We start from the raw sequence: 14,561 nt of genomic DNA, 5'->3' as shown, positions 1-14,561 counted from the left end.
GTAAGCAACAATGAGAAATATAACAGCAAAATAATAATAGTTTTAAAAACCCAACAAACAACTAAGAAAGATATAGCTCTAGAAGATTTTCTTATGTGATACATAACCACATTTCTCAAACTTGCATGTGATAATTATCTTTGAACACTAAAAGCCTTATTTTCATGCTGCCCTCTATTTGCATGTTAACTTAAAAAAGGGTATTTGCCCCCATAGTTTTAAAATAAAGCCTACAAAGCAGAGGAAAGAGATGCTTATGAAATCAATAGGAAATTTTATCTGGTAAGAAAAACAAGAGCATGGTACAGTAATATGCTTCTTTTTTCTTCCAGCAAGAAGTGTTTACAGAGGGCTACAGCACCCCAAGTTTTCTACTCGCTGACTCACAGAAGTGCTAGTCTGTACAAGCCTTGCTGGTTGCAAATTTTCAAATACTGTTTCAGTGAAAATCAGGTAAAAGGGAGTTAAATGAATTGCCAGTTCCTGAAGCATTAATTAATAAAAGACTGGAAGAACACCAAACACTTTTTAGTGATGAGGCCTTGTCTTCTTCACTAAGAGGAAGCTGTGAAGGCAGTACTTGCATAGTTGTGCATATGTGGATTTATCTTACCTCAAGGTGACTAGGGCTGTGTCTACATTAGTGAGTAGCACAGCATAATAGAAATTGATTTGTAGAACCAGACAGTGCTGAAGACCCAGCGCTTTTTTAAGGTGGTCAGTTTGGACTGACTCTAGTCAGGTCTGATGGACTGACTGCCCTTTAGCAGCTGAAGCACCCAAGATGAGTTTAACAAGCACATCTTCCAATTTTGTTTTGTCCAAAAGAAAACCAGTCCATGTGCTCTGAGGCTGTTCTGTGACATGAACCCAAGTGTTCAACATGGGAGCTATTGGGAGACTGTCAGAAAAGCGCCTTCCTGATTTTAACACAAATGCTAATGTAGGCACCCTCCCTCAATTGCCAGCTACACTGAGGTAAAATCATAATGCAAGATTGATACTTTCATTTTCTTACAAGGCACATTCATTGAGGTCATCACAGGAACATTGGGTGTAATTGCTATTTGTGATTTAATGTCAAAGGCTTCATTGTCATCTATTTTCCCATCTTTCAGCCCAGATGAAATATTCTTTAAAGATGTATTAAAGGCTTTCTACTTCGTACCTTTGTATCTTCTTATTTTATTCCTCTTTGTAAAGCCTAACACTTAGTCCACTTGTAATTTCATGAGGCTTTCAGTGGTTTAGATCAGGCTCATAGGTTCTACGCCATACAACAAAGCATTTTCAGAACTCTTTGGAGTAATTTTCTCTTTTGTATCCTCTTTTATATTTCTTATTTGACTTTCAGAGATTGTTACGTGCATGAAAGCATCTGCTGGCATTGTTCCCGACTATGATGACAAGTTGGGTCGTTATCAAGGTTTCTTGGAAGTCAAGGAAGATGTTGGAGCTATTTATGAAAAACTGCATACTCATTTCCAACTACACTGATGAGAGTACCAGAAGAAAGTGGTTAAGTTCCACAATTTGTTGACTGAAGCTGAAGGAGCAGCTTTTAGCTGTGGAGGTGTTTTCAGTTTCATGTGTGCCTGTAAATCAAGTGGAAAACTTGTCCTTTAATAGATTCTGTGCAAGAAATCTTTTATGAACACTGATCACTAGTATGAACACTGTTGTGGCTGCCCTGGTGCTACAGCAGTGGTACCTCTTGATGGAGATATAAATACCATCTTCCAGGACAATATTTAGTTATATATAGCACAGTTGTATTGCATAAAGTGCTGGCAATTGTTGCAGGAACAGGGAGGTCATCTACATGAAGGACTGATCTAAAAAGAAAAATTTCTAAAACTCGTGGCTAGTTTAAAAGCAGTTCAGTTAACCTGTTTTTGAAAATAGCCAGAGGTGGAGCCACAGTTGCTGAAAACGTTATACTGTAGGTCTGCCACTGACTGTCATTACAAGAGGTGTAGCCATCACACCAGTAATGCTATCTCTTTTTAGCCTAAGTAGAGACAAAGCATAAGTGTGTTGTGGATTCAGTACCACATAAACAGGAATAGCAAAGTTCAAGTAAAATAGATCTTTAAAAATGCAACTGATAGTAGTAGAAGAGTTTTGTTTAAAGTTTTTGTTTTTCTTCAAAGATTTACCAAGATTGGAGCCAAAAGACTTTGGACAAACTGATGCACGAGGCTAAGAACAGAGAGCAGTGGGTATAGCACCACATGGGGCTGGCTTTTCAAGGGGCTTTTTTGGGGAGGGTGGATCCTGGGATCAGGGAAGTCTCTTTCCAGGTGGCTGGAGAATTGGATGGAAATCAGGGACATGGGTGGTGAAAGGAGGACTGAGGAGGGAGAGAAGCCTTTTGTACATGTGTTGTTCTTTTCATAGGGAGGAAAAAAAGAAGAGGATACTGAAGGATAAGATACCCAAGGAGAAAAACTAAAGTACAGGAATGGACATGCTTTAGAGCAAAACAGAAAGGAGGGAGATTGACAAGAGGATATGAAAGAGAACAGGACTATTGAAAGGGCATCCACGTGGAAAACAGTCACCCAACATAAGAGGTATGTTGCAGTTCATGTATGAGTAAATACATACATTACAAATTGGAACCAATTGGTGCCATAGTGAGTATAGCTCTTCATTTGTGGAAATGCTGGCCTAGAATATCTTTACTAGACTTCTCTGTTGGCTTTATCTTCAACTGCTAAGAAATTTGTGTCACACCAGCTATACCTTAATCAAGAGATCTGATTTAAAACCCAAAATGGCCATAATGGAGGGAGGAGTGGGTATATGTGTGTGGTTCCTTAACTGTGTGTAGTTGACTGTGTCCCATGATTGTGTCTTGTGGTTTTTATTACAGAGATCTAAAGCATGATCCAGTAGATAAGGCAGATCAAGAAGAGCTTAAGGCTTTTCAGGGTGGCTGTAACTGTTTTTTAAAGGTGGCCACTTACTGCGTAGAAACCTTCAGAGCTTCTGCTCCATGGGCAGGGGGAGAATGTTAATACCCAGGACTATTAACTTGAGTTTCAGATTTAATGTCAGTTTTGTCTCAGTTAGTGTCTTTAAACTTTGGCCATTTGGTGGTGTTCATTGGTCATCTCCTGTGGATGTTACTGGGAGATCCAAGTGCAAACAGAAATACCTGGGTTGTGAAGCTGTGCTGGCTAGCCAGTGCACCAAGGCTGCATTAGAGAAACAAACTTTTTTTTCAGTTCATTGCAGTTCCTCCTTTCCTGAGGACGGGTTTGTGGGGCCACCTGATAAGAAGCACACTAAAAGTTGCTAGTGTTATGGAGATGGTGTTCAAAACTTTTTGTACTTTCACCATTGGTATTAGAAGCCAGCTGGGTCAAGTGGCACAGACCAGACTGCTCTTGTTTCCTGAAGGCATTTTCATTTGTAGGAATCATTAGTGCAACTTTACACTCATTAATTCAAGCAATGAAAACTTGACTGGTTTTGTAGCTACTTACATTAACAAAGTATTCCAGTTATTTCCTTCTGGGGGAGTGAAAGGGACTTTGAGGGTGACAAAAGCTCACCCCAGGTCACCCCAGGAACACATTTCTGCAATTGTTTGGCAGTTCTTGAAAATCTGAGTCATGCCCTTTCCAGATTCAAAGTTTCACTGGTGAGCTCACTCTTGCTACTTGTCACCTTCCCACCCCAACATGTACCCATGCCTGTTTGCACACCACAAAATGTTTCTCATGTTATCACAAGTAACCTATCCCTGCAACTGTTACAGTACTATAAACCGTCGAGGTCTATTTTTGAACAAAACTCTTAACTAAATACTGAGCTTGCCTGCCTTGGTTTTTGGGGGTTTTGTTGTTGTTTTTTAGTGATTACATTCATACGACGCAACTAAAATGAATTTGAAACCAAGATGCTGCAAATCCACCTGTAATTTTGTAGGAAAACTTACAGCAGTAATTACAAATGAGCAAATTTACAATATCAAGATTTGTGTGTAGGCAACTGAAGAATAGGACAAACAGATAAACTTATCAAACATATTTCATTAGTCTACAAATGTGCTATTATTTCTAATAATTAGGTTTGGGTCTTTTGCTTTTTACAAAATAAATTATTGGCAGATTTGATACTGACAATTGACCATATTGTGTTCAGAGATAAAACATGTAGCAAGATAAACCATTAGACGCAACTGAGCCTCTAGGCATATAAACAAACAGCAGAAAATTTGTATTGTAAGTATGAATAAGTTTTGTTGGGGTTTTTGGTTGTTTGTTGTTGTTGTTGTTTTGGTTTTTTTAACACTGGTATATCATGGACCCTTTTTTTCCCTGTAGTTGATAAAGCGTACCCATCAGCCCAAGTATTAATAAATGTGAGTCTGACCATCCTGCACAGGTGAAAGCTGCAAAGAACCTGTACCAGTTTTGCCAAAAAAAAAGTAGCTTCTTTAGCTGAAAGTAAGAACTAATAACAATCAGAATTTCTTTCCCCCCCCCCTAGTTGATAAAGCAAGGTCCATGGTCTGGATACCAATAATTGATTATTTCTCTTTTTACATTGGCAATTGCATTTTCTGTTCCTTTTCAGCAGGCTTAACTATCAAATACACTAATCAAATGAATGCTTACTTACTCCAAAGTGGAGCATCTTTCATCATTAATTTTTTTGCTTTGATGAAAAAAAAGTTATTTAAAGTTCATAGTATAGAACTTAAACACATGTGTGGGAGTAGAATTGTTTTAGACCACAGACAAACATCAGGATGGTCAGATCTGCATTCTGTTTGTTTGCCCAGTATTTAAATCGGCTTGGCTGTCTCTTTATTGCCTCTGAGGACTGTGGATACACTTCATCTTAAAGATGCTGGTAGATAAAATAATCTGATTCAGGCTCACTCTTGAATTCCAGTTTATGGTATTTGAGTTTAAGAAATTATTTCCTAGTCAAAGGTATGTTTGGTTTTTATTCCTGTTGTTTAGGGAAAACTGGTTTTGCTCAGTTTAATCAACTCAACAGCCAGACATTGCATCTTCAACATGTTCAGTAAAACTGATCCCTAAAAATGTGCTAAAGTAGTAAGGCATAACAGTGGTCATACTATATATACTTTAGCAAATCTCCACATATAATTTATTGCTGTAGTTTTAATATCAGTTTTTCCTTTAAATCTCTTATATTCTCATGGAAAAGGTTAGAACCATTTTTGGAATTGCATATTTTTTAATCTGTCAGAGGCTTTTCCTCTTCAAACTAGCCACTGTAATATCTGCAGACAATTATTAATTACCTCTTGTTCAGACCTGTATTTGCCCGTCTGTCTTTCCAAAGACACGATTCTGACACTTCCCAAACCAGAGGCAGGAAGAGGGAACAGTAAATTCACATTGCAGATGACTTCGAAAATCAGCAATTCTGTCTTCATTCCAAACTGCAATGAAAGATATTTGCTAAGCTCTCCATAGAACAGCAATCTGAAAAATGTTGGCTTGCTAATTTCAACAAATTAGGACTGAAGAAGATTAAGACAGTGCAGGCTTCCAATTTCAAAAGCCCCTGGGTTTGCCATAGGGCTTGTTTGTTCCCTTCCAGCTCACATAGTGGGAGAGGGAGGGGAGCATCTGTGATTCTCTAATTTCTAGACTATTGGGGCAAAGAATCTGAAAATCCTGGACACTCCTTCCTGAGAGGGCTGCCAGGATCTGTAGGGCTCCTGATATTCCTGACTTTTAAAAAAAGAAAAAATAATTTTAAAAAAAATCTGATTAGTAAGCTATCTGCGGGCCAAGACACCAGAAGCACTCCCCAGTCTGTCTGCAGAACTTCTGAGAAGCTCAATAAGTAAACCAGCAAGAGTTCCAGCAGGATCCCAAGGGAAAAGTGCCTCTTGTCTTTGATTTACTATATAGTCCTTAAAAGTTCTCTAACAACGTAACTGTAGATGAGGAAAAGCAAGCAGTCTGCATACCAATGGCTGAACATCCCAGGGAATGTCATCAGTAGTGACCAGCTGCAGAGTCAGATGCCACTAATAAGAAGTCTTCTCACAGAATTTCTGCCTCTTGGTGTCCCACAGTAACATCAGATCTGCACTGGCTTAAAGCAAACCTGATCCCCTTCCTCAGTTCTATGGCTACAGCTCGCCCTGATCTTCTTACTCCTAAACTCTGAAATGCTTTCAGAGTCAGCTGACAGTTGTCCACAGGACCCATAGATCGCAGCAGTCGAAGACAGATCTGGACCATCATGTGTCTGAACTGAACTGCAGTGTTGGCTCAAACTCTTTTTTCAGACACTTCGGACATAGGTAGAAGTTATTGTCAAAAAACAGGTAATATTCGTTGAAAAAATTAACTAAACCTGTGCAATGTCAAAAAAACCCTTTTCAATAGTTTTTTTTGTTCATTTTTAAGTCACTCTTTTTCTTTCCTTCCATGTGTGAAAGACCTGAGAAATCAAGATATATGTCATCATTTATGTGGCAGCGGTCTGGTGTCTTGGTTCAAGACACAACTGGGCATGTGTCTTAAAAAGGGGAAACAAATCACCTTTTTTGTGCTTAGAAAGCAGTTTCCACTCAGAGAGTGACACATTACAGCATTCAGTTGCATTTATTTTGCAGAAGCTTCTTAGCACTGAAAGACACTGATAAATTTTAAGAGAGCATTCTAAAAATATCGGGTAAGTTCTAGTAACAAGTGATAGTTAAGTTGGTATGAAGGTTTTAGTAATCACTCACTTTGCAGGCATTTTAGATAGAAGAAAACCTGTTCAGAAAGCAGGCTGTGTTACCTACCACACATGCTGAAACACTGTCTCTTCACAAGCAGACACAGCAGTGGATGAATCCCTTTTGGAAGAACAGCCTCAGGTTAGAGTAGAAAACTAGAAACGCTGGAAAGAATAAAGGCAAAGGAGCTCCGTCTGGAAAAGGTAAAGTCTTATGAGTCCTCTTCTTTCTGAAAATACTTCTTTAGTCCTTGATGTGACTTCCGCAAAGACCACCTCTGCTTCTGTTAAGAGATGAAGGGCGTGTAACTACTGCTACTCTTAGTGTCCCATGCTATTTGCCTCTTCTGGAAGGGTCACAGGATCCTTCTTTCCAACAAAGTGGACCTTTTGACTTGCAGTATCAATATTTCAGAGTCTCCTCTCAAATTTCTCTATCATTGTTTCTCTCTTGTTCTCCATTGTAAATCACTGTTTGTGATTGCTTGTCAGCAACAGTGGAACAGTAGCACTGGGGTAATTGTCATGTTTGTTCCACATGTTCATGATGCTGTAACATCAGAGTTACAAGAACATATCCACCTGCAGGATGTGGACTTTACTGTTGATTTTTAGATCAACCTTTCTGTCACCTAAAGGTAGCTGTTCATAAAGCATCCTCTAGTTTCTCAATTCAGCTCTAACTATATGGCTAATCAAAACAGGCAACAGTCCATCAAGATTGTCTTTGGTTGCTGTGGGGATACCAGGCTACTTCCTAGCAGCTCCTACCAAGCACTGTACTGGGAAATCCTTAACAGACCTATTTATTTAAGTAGAATTATTTTGAAAAAAACTATTACATATGTACATTAGAGTTGATTTGAATGGAGACTTCTGACTATCCCAGGTACTGTGTTACCCAAGTTGCTCTAGTTTGTGGCATAGCTGGCTAAACTGGCAAAGTGAGGCTGTTTGTCCCAGGTAATTTAATTCTGTAATTAGCTTTTCCTTCTTCCTATATGCCTGCAGGGCAAGAACCAGCTCTGGTTCAGTTATATTCATAAGAAAGTTAAAAGGACTTTTGGAAAACTGAGCTTCCCAATTACTAAAACAGAAAAGAAGGAAAAAAAAAAAAAAAAGAATCTGTGGGAGAAAAAAAAAAAAAGAAAATGTTTAAAATAGGCAATGAGGTGGATTCTGCTCTTAGCTGTATTGATTTAAATAGAAGTTGTTTCAGTAACATGAAATCTAGATTTATGTAAGAATAACTGAAGAGCAACATCTGGTTCACTGCTTGTGTTGCAGTGACAGCTGGGCTTCACTTGTGCTTGCTGGAGATAGCAGACATTTCCACATGGCCATACCAAGTTAAACGATCAGCTCAAAAGCACAAGTAAGGATGCAAGTATCTGCTGTGCCAGGGAGAGGGTAACATAACTGAAAGTTACTTAATTCTGGTCATACTTCTGTAAGAGAAGGTACAAGTTTGCAGCCTCTTCTCAGCTAGGTCACTACGAACACTGGCCAGTTACAAAAAAGTCATTTTTTTGTGTTTGTAGGTATTCTGACTTAGCCCTTCCATGCTTTTAAGGGAAGAAGGAGAGAGGTGAAGGACCATAGGGCTACAAATGATGCCCATTATGTGGGAAGAATCTCACACTGATGAGTTTTCACCCACTTACCTGTACACTTAAATAGTATGTTGAGGCAAATAAATTATCTGCTTTCTAAATCTCACTTCCAGCTAAAGAAAACCAAGTGGCAAATTAGGATTTCTCTGACAAGGCTGTGAAACTGTTGTGCAGGAGTCATACTAAATGTATGCTGGTGAGGCTGCTTCCAAGATAGCTCCTAAAATAGGCACTAAAGATGTAACTTGACCCAGTGCTCCCTGCAGAGCCAGCTGCAGGGGAGGAGAGCTGCTTGCTGCACCTCTCCATTAGTTGAAGGAGATGACTGTTAATGACAAAACAGCTGTCTGTGATCCCATTGTTGTGTTTCCAAACCAGTAGCTCCATGGAGATTGGAATCCAGTTCCAAGTGTTCTGGATTCACTTCTACTGCCAGAAGAGCCCGCATTTAGTTAAGGATCAAGGTTAAATATGCCTGCAGTAGCGTATAGTTGGTAATGTAGTTCAAGCCTGTGCCAAGGTCAGCGCAGGGGGAAGGGACTGTCTGAGCTGCCTAAAAGCTGCTGCCAGTGGTTTTAGCCTTTACCCAGTGGGAGCTGACTGAACAGGTAGGACTCCTCTGCTGAGCTAAAGGCTTGTTTGAATTATTTGTACGGCACAGTTTGGCTAAGCACCACTGAGAGCCTGGATTGAGGATGTCACCTTTTTATTATATACTGTACTGCTGTAAATTTTTGTTGTCATTAATTTTAAGTGGATCACTGTCATTTTCCTGCTTATAACACAGATCTAGAGCATGGACAAAACTACCATGGAGGCAAAGACAGGAGGAGAGGCATACTGAGTCCCATCCGCCAAGAGTGCAGGTACCTGCTTTAGACTTATTTATGCCAATCAGCAGGAAATGAGCAGGGCTTCTTGCCCTGCCTTGTGCTGCAAAGGGGGATCACCCAAACTTCACTTATGATTATCCTTATGATTTCCTGTAATTTCCAGTCTCACTGTTAAGGAGTGCTCACCAGGACCGAAAAGACCACTGGTATCATCTTATTCAGTCCTCCCACTACCATAGGCAACTACATGTAACAGGCATGTGAGCATTTTAAGTACCTAGAAGGGCAGCTGTCTTGGTTTTCATAGGTGCAAAAAAGGAAATGAGCCCCAGGCTCTGATTCCTGGCTGGCAGACTTAAGTATGCTTTATTCCACAAAGTGGGAAAAGGCTAGAGGTATGCCTGTGCCTTTTAGGAGAGGGAGTTCCCCCAAAAAGTTGGGTACAAGTGCGTTCCCAAGAAAGAGGGGATGTTTTCTCTAGCAAGATCAGAGGTGATGGCTGCCAGACCTGAGGGTGATGTTAATGGGGTGGAGTTCTTTATGGGAGTGGATGTGAAGAGCAGGAGGAGAGATTTTGCACCAGAAGAGCTGTAGTATGCGGGGATTTGGAAGGTCTGAGGCATGGCCATGCAACTTTGCTTCGCAAGTTTCTTGTTCAAAAACATCCATAAAACATTTCTTTCATACCCCACCAATTTATGTTGTGCCAAGGGTCCTTTCCAATGCTTTACAATAAACTTGAGGCTTGTAGGAAAAGTCTAGAGAGCCAAAGGATAATGTGCTGCAGAGAGGCAGAAAACAGAGCAAGGGCTCCAACAAGTTTCCACGTTTCTGCTATGGCAAGGAATTCGTTACATTTGCAGCCAGTTTGTACCGCTTTGTTCTTGTGCCAGCATTGTTTAGCTGCTCTCACAAGACAGGCTGTCCATTCTCCATGTAACCCTTTTCTGCATCTTCCCCGGAACTGTTTTCTTCTCGAGAGCCCAAATCATATACTGTGTTCTGGAGGAAACACCAGAGTTTTGTACACTTGCATCAGTGCTTCCCTACCTCTAGTAGAGAAATATTATCTTACCTAAGGCATGTTCTCTTTTTCTGTGAATGGCTGAAGATTTATTTGTTGGTTACTTCAGTCATATTTTGCATGTCCTAGCTCATTTGACTTTTGACAAATCTGGCCTTAATCCTATGCATCTTTATCTCTGCACCACAGCTATCTTTGCTGACCAGGATTGTTTGCTATTTGTGACTCCTAAGAACCTCTCTATAGTGGTTTTTTTCACTTATTCAGGCCTAAAGTGCTTCCCAAGAAGATTTTTCTCTTGCTTGGAATATATACATGGGATAGTTTTTATACCTTTGATCTAGATATATTCCAATCTCCCTCCACATTCAAGTCTTTCAGCTCTTCAGGTAAATTCACTAATGAGTTTCCTTAATTTGACAGTTTGCCCTTCTGAAGTTGAAAAAATTAATTACCAACTTGCTTCTGTTTGTTATTCTGTTCAATGTAAATGGAAACAGTTGCTGAGTACTCAGCCCAATGCTGTTTTCTATGACCAGCTTTTTTCTGCTTGTCTTCATTACTTACTAATTTGGGGTTGTCTCTTTTTGTCTCGGTGAATACTGAGAAGAAATCTGGCAGCTATCGTATACATGGCTAGCTGGGCCCAAGTTTATTATTAGAAGCATTTGTTTCCCAAATAGTATCTGGGAAGTTAAAGTTGACCATGGCACAATTCCCAGTAGTGTTTCTATAATAACAGTTCAGTGACAGACCTCTTCTTGCACCATTATATTTTAGCTGCAGACAAGAAAGTCCAGGTTTCAATGAGGTATCCAAATCAAAAACAATGACCCCCCAAAAAACAAAGGCTGTGAGCAGGTGGTCTGGGCTGCTGGAAGTAGAGCTTCCTGTTCACATACAACGGGAGTTTTATGATGAATGAAATGATGATGAGTTAAATGACAGATGGCTTATTTTTTAATAAATTGCAAAGATCACTTGATGCTTTCCACTTGTCTGGATTAAATGGCTAAACACTGAAACAAAAGGAGTATTGTACTAAGATTGCAAATGTCTTGGGTATTGGCCTATTAATCATATTCACATGGGCCAGGTCTGGCTCACATTTGGAACAGGAGCGGAGCAGTAAAAGAAAGTCTGTTCCATGAGCTATTGCTCTCCTGAGTTACGGAGACCAAGCCAGCTTTTTCTGCCATAGGGCTGCTCTGTTCAGCCTGCAGTGCTGTGAAGGATGGGTTCCCTCTCCCATGCTGCCAGTCCTATTTCATGTGGGTACCGACTGGATTCTTCCGATCTGTTGCAAGTGACCATTTGGCCCACAGCAACGATCATTACCTGGCAGAATTTGTAAGCGGGTAAGTCAGTCATGGGAATAAATGCATTTAAAATTTTCCCAGCTATTGTACCTACATCCAAGACTTGAGTGCAGCTTGAACTCTTAAATGTAAGAAACATGCAAAGCACTCTTCTCCTTCTCAGCCCATGTCTGTCTCTCATTGAAATTAGCCTGCTGTTCACATATGACAAGGCTTCTAGCAGCTTCTGTCATACCATTCCTGACTTATGGTCAGGGTCACTCAGCCTTCTCACCCTCCTCCTCCTTGGAGTCTAATCATAGCTATTTGTATCACTTTTATAGCCCTGTTTTGTGTACTGTCTTGCTACATCATATTTTCAAGCACAGACCCAATCTGAAGGGTACTTGGAGGAAAAACTGTGCACCTGTTTCCAGACCTTTGGCTGCTGCAAACCAGTAAAGGAATCCAGGTCAGTTAACCCTGGCCAAAGAAGTGGGCCAAAAGTTTGAAGTTGAAAGGTTATACATCCGAGAGCTGCAGTAGCTGCCTTAGTGCTTGTAATAATGACTTGGCTGTACAGGCGAAGCCAGCAGGACACAGGACAGAAACTCAGGGTTCTGGAGACCAGAATGATAGCCTATGCAATGGGAAGCCAGAGGGAAGAAAAGCAGGGAGGCCTTTTTCATAAAAGGCACAGAGAAAGAAACTGGGCATTAAGCTGTGCTTAAAATGGCAAAAGCATCTCAGCTGCTGACCTCTCCTTGGAAAGGAGACAAGGAGCAGTGAGTCCTGGCATGGTACCGTAGAAATGACAGACCTGTCATAAAAGGACAGGTATTTCATCTTCCAAAAGCATCTTATGTCAGTCATCTGAGCACATGAGGCTGAGTGGGTAGGGACCCAGAGCCACAGGTTCAAGGACTTCTTGCTTTCTCTGACCTCAGAGCCTGTCTGCATTTGGCACTGGGGCTGTGACTGATGGGTGGGAGAACTGGATCTTGAGAGGTTTGTCTCCTGCCAGGGGAGGAAGCATCAGTTCTTGTCCCCTTTACCTGAGGGAAGGGCCGCTTTCAGTGCTGTGAAGCTTCGGTTTGGATTACCCTTGGACACATGTAGAGGTGGAGTCATGCCAGTATACTGGCATGCATTGGAAGGATGGAGGGGACAAGTGGGAAACTTATTTTGAGTTCCACATGACAGTGTAGTTTAATGGAAACAAGGCAACAAGTGGAGGGGAGGAACTTGCAGTTTAATGTTGCTCTTGAGCTGGTGAAAACCACTAGCTGCTCAGGACACATTTTCCATAATTTTGCAAACCCTTTCCCCTTCTCCTTCCTGCTGTTTTGCTCACAGTGCTCTTCAAGTGGGTGTGTTTTGACCTATTTCTTCCTCTGCATATGCCTAGTGAAGCACAAGGATGTTTAGTGCCTATTGGATAATGTATTTCTTTATGGGTTTGCAGATGCTCTTATGTATAGATACACGCCCTGAGGGCTTCACTTTGGTTGGCAAGTAGCGCTTCCTAATGTGCTCACCACTTCAGATTGAATTGGTTAGCAGGGAGGCCTTCTCAGCCTACCCGGGTTACCTCCATGACGTTTGTTGCTGTCATATGTTTTGTTTGCTTGTGTCCTCTCTCCCAGATGGAGTACAGGAGCACTGCACAGCCCGGGGCAGGAGAAAGTACTCTGAGCTTCCCAGAAAAAGTAGTCCCTAGGGACCATGAGAGCAATCACAAGCTAATGTAGTTCTTTGGTTGACCAGGTCTTGGAAAAGTGACGTCAAACTAGGTGGGGGTTGCATGCTGTGAACTCCTGACAAATGCTGTGGGTTCTGATGAGATGTCCTACAGCAACTAACCAGATGTTTTTAAAGCTCCTGGGACAGGCTTTAGCAAGTTGTTTCCTGGAAAAGAGTCTCTGGAAGGAATATGCAACCACAAATCGGTGACTAAACAAGCTACGTGAGGACTGGTGCTTACTACAGCTTGAGTGGTCAGTGCAGTGGAGAGCAGTCCTCTAGCATATCTGGGACAAGGGGACTGAGAGACACTCTATGAAACAGAGTTGTGCTGAGGCAGGTTTTGGAGCTCAGTAGCAAAGATTTGGGCATGTATGGGACTTGGGGCTGTTCTCATGGTGTGACATAAAGAAGATTAGAATCAGATTATGGTGGTAGGTAGTAAAGCTAGAAAATGAGTGGAGAAGGGATGTTATGACAGTCTGTATTTCTATAAATGCATTCATCTCCTAAAGTAATTAATAAAGGGGGATAGTTCTGTTGCATTTGACTTCTAGGACCAGAGGTGTATGATAGACTGCATGGTGCATTGCATACACAGAGTCTGATTCATCATCTTGCTTATTGGATTGTCAGGGAGGAAATCACTTTCATGATGCTGCAACTTCAGCTTTCCATTCTGTTTATTCCATGTTCTCCAGTTTTTCCTCCCCCATGTTCAATGTTTTTTTCCTTCCATTTCCTGTAATTTTTATCTTTGTTTTTCTCTGGTTTTGCAAGCTGAGGTAGAGTCTGGCTGCAACATTTTCTTAGTTTAGTAGTGACTCAGAGGTACAGTTTCTCCTAGAACTTAAATAAGACTCAATTTTATTTGGATTTATTTTAGTTATTGCTTTGCATTTAAAGAATTTGCATTCTGTGGCTTTTATATTTGGTTTGGGGAGAGGTTTGTCAGGAGGATTGATTTTTGAACTGAAATAGAAAAAATCTGTTGACTTTTTGGTCACATGCATTGTTTTTGCTTGCAGGAGCATTCATTTGACGTCCTGCTAGTCATTCTTTTCCAAAGCATTTTGAAGTCTACTCATTGTTGTCAAATTATTGCTGATACTATTTGTGTGCAATAGAATATATCCCAGAGAAGTGGTTCCTTATGCTTTCTGCCAAATAAATTCATTGGTGTTGCAGATCAGTTATTAAGTTCTTGCTTATACAGACCATTTTGAAAACAGCTAGGAACTAAACTTTTTTTGCACTGTATTAATTGTTCAAATTGCCATTTGAAGCCTTGAATTTAGTTTGACATATTTAGATGACAACA

General features: G+C 40.7%; 1 protein-coding gene across 3 annotated transcripts in view; it reads left to right on the top strand.

Annotated features, from left to right (window-relative positions):
* The first annotated feature begins 1,362 nt into the window (after positions 1–1,362).
* ST3GAL6 (ST3 beta-galactoside alpha-2,3-sialyltransferase 6) overlaps positions 1,363–14,561 on the top strand; it is a 61,743-nt gene continuing 48,544 nt past the window's right edge. The window contains exons 1-5 of one of the 3 annotated variants that reach the window (XM_075034265.1): positions 1,363–1,518; positions 2,154–2,222; positions 2,401–2,576; positions 6,828–6,933; positions 9,130–9,208. The gene's annotated coding sequence lies outside the window, so the exon portion shown is untranslated. Of the gene's footprint in view, positions 1,519–1,753; positions 2,577–6,827; positions 6,934–9,129; positions 9,209–14,561 lie in introns of those variants that run through there. The other 2 variants (XM_075034267.1, XM_075034266.1) reach the window with 2 other exon arrangements.

The sequence above is a fragment of the Buteo buteo genome, chromosome 8, assembly GCF_964188355.1.
Source record: "Buteo buteo chromosome 8, bButBut1.hap1.1, whole genome shotgun sequence".
In the NCBI taxonomy this organism is placed as follows: domain Eukaryota; kingdom Metazoa; phylum Chordata; class Aves; order Accipitriformes; family Accipitridae; genus Buteo; species Buteo buteo.
The sequence above is the reverse complement of the archived record's forward strand: the minus strand, read 5'-3'. Positions and strand labels throughout refer to the sequence as shown.